This window comes from Buteo buteo, chromosome 2 (assembly GCF_964188355.1).
Source record: "Buteo buteo chromosome 2, bButBut1.hap1.1, whole genome shotgun sequence".
NCBI lineage: Eukaryota > Metazoa > Chordata > Aves > Accipitriformes > Accipitridae > Buteo > Buteo buteo.
The window spans coordinates 27,715,886-27,718,541 of NC_134172.1; the positions used below are offsets into that span (position 1 = coordinate 27,715,886).

At 37.3% G+C, this 2,656-nt stretch overlaps 1 non-coding gene across 1 annotated transcript; it reads right to left on the reverse strand.

The window, feature by feature from the left end:
• Positions 1-369: 369 nt before the first annotated feature.
• On the reverse strand, positions 370-443 carry TRNAN-GUU (transfer RNA asparagine (anticodon GUU)). The gene has a single exon. It is a non-coding gene; the product is annotated as a tRNA-Asn (tRNA).
• Between the last annotated feature and the right edge of the window lie 2,213 nt (positions 444-2,656).

Here is a 2,656-nt window from a genome sequence, read left to right on the forward strand (position 1 = left end):
GGCTCATTAGAGCTGACAGCAACACAACACAGCACCATACAGACAAACAGCTATGACAGAACAACGTGAACCCTAAGGAACACTCTGTAATATTCTGCTTAAATTAAACTATTTCTATGCCATTTTCATCTTTAAATAATGCCCCTTATTTACTTCATATAAGTAAATAAAATACTTTTAGTATTTTACTTTAAACACTTTAGTCTATTAATCCATTGCTGATACCTCAGCAAACTAGTGTTTTAATGAGCCTTGAGACTAACAGAGAATTTGATTTCCAAAGCTTCATAGAATGGTTTGGGTTGGAAAGGATCTTAAAGATCATCTAATTCCAACCCCTCTGCCTGTGGCAGAGGAAAGGGGCAATCCCGTCCCTGGGTGGGCTCGAACCACCAACCTTTCGGTTAACAGCCGAACGCGCTAACCGATTGCGCCACAGAGACTCCCCGGTTGGAGCGATCTTCACAATAAAAAATAATTTTCCTTCCTAAAATAAAATTACCTTCCTAAAAACATTGATTCCAAGTAGCAGAAGTACACTGCACTAAATCCTACTATATTCTAGAATCTTTCAAAGTGAAAAAAATTGACAATACAATGTTTCATTGTAGTTGATTATTTCATATAGGATCTAAGTAATTCAGCATTTAAATGCAAAAAATACTCAACAGCACCCTGCAAATTCCAGTAAGAAATTGCAATGGAAAATAAATAAGATGATTGTTCTTATTGGAGAAATTATATTGGGTGGCAGGTTCTCCCTATTAGTAGTGAGAAAAGAACCCTCCTACAAAGTCATGATCTCTCACTATCAGAATCAACAGATAGGGATATTTTCTTCCCTGACCTCAGTCAAGCATGCCCAGTTCCACCAAATTTCATACTTATTTAAAGAAACTTGGGAAATTAGCATAACTCGAAAGATCCAGAGTTACGTCAAAGTCAGCGAGAAATGACCTTCCTGAGATATCTTTATAAAAACTGTCTTCTTCCATTTCTAATACAGCTTGGGTTTTGCTCCTAAAAGAATATTACAGAATCAAGTGTATAACTATCAGTTGCTTGGAAAAATCAGAGCTGACAAGACATTTAATAATTTCAAAAAAGTGTATTTTTGCACTGGCATCCATAACAGTCAATTATAATTTTTCATTCACAAATAAATCTTCTCATGCTTTGACTTTTCTATTTTAGCTTTTGTCCCATAAACTAGCCACACCTTCCCATTGTTATATTTGCTTTTAAGTTATAAATTCCATAGCTTGTTCATAGCTGGTTCCAGAGTGAAATACATGCTACTTTCACAATCACCCAGTTTCAATGCCTGAAATGTTGCTGGTTATGCAACAGCAGCTGAGAACATGAAGGGAATGTTGCTGAATGAGGACAGCTTAAAAGTTGCTCTATGGAGCTGAGGTATTCTTGGTGGCTAGACGAAGGAATTGCTGTGCATCCTCCCTCCAACAGCATTTAATAACCTAGTCAAGTATTTGCCAGTTGACATAGGTATATTTAATGTTTTACTTTCTATTTTGGAGAGGTTCTGAAACACTAAACTGCACAAAATAGTGGCAATCATACATGAGTGAAAACATGTTGGTTAGCTTTGGGGTCTGAAACCTGGTGGAACATTCTTCCAGTTTCTCATAGGCAGTAGGAGATGTCACTTCATTCATCAGTAATACTTCCATTATCCTTATTTTTTATTTAGCTAAATGTCCTTTGTGACATTGAAGTTTGGCTCTGTCCAGTCTCAAGGACCACAGCATTTAGTTTCCCATCCCAGTGTTTTCCTATCAACTGGGATTTTTTCCTATCCCAGTGCTCCAGGCATTACTGCAGGCAATAATAGCTGCTTCACTTCTCACCTTCTTTTGCAATAGAAACGCTTTGCCTTTTGGTTCCAATTTTTTACCTACCTTCAACTCTCAAAATGTCACTCCTTCCTTATACTCCTTTTATGCTTGTGAACATTGTTTTGCAAGGAAATCCAACTTTCCTCATTATCTGAGCCTCTTCGTTTTGCACTTTGATAATTTTCTAGGTTTTGCCTGCTTTCCTTTACTCTTTTCTTTGCTGTGTTTTGCTCTGTATTGATTGCTGACCCCATTACAGACTCCAGGCTTTGAAAACTGAACAGTATCAATAAGGACAAGTCATAAACAAAGCTGTAAGAGTAGGTGCTATGCAAGCACAGAGCAAAAAAGTTTCCTCCTAGAGAAGAAACAAGAGTGAAGCCTACTCAAACAGTGCTAGCAGACAAGCAGCCATGTGAAAAGACTGTTAAAGAGCTTCTAATAGAACTTCTAATATCTTATAAATTATACTTAAGAAGTTACATCTTTATGCCTAAGCTATTTCAAAACGATACCACAGGAAAGAGAAACAAAGCAGTGGGGAATTTGAGCACAAAAATAAAACCAGATTTGTTTCAGTAGCACAAAGTATAAAAATTAGGCTAATGACTAGATCTAGTTGGCCTAGAGACAGGATGAAAAGTCAGTTATATTTTCCTGTTAGATTTGTAGTAATGCAGCTTTATATTAGTGATTAGCTATTAATCCCTAGAAGGGATGTGCACTCAGGCATTGCTCCTCTGGGATGAATGTGTCACAACCCATGCTGGACAGACCAGGGAGGGGTTGTGGTGAGTTTG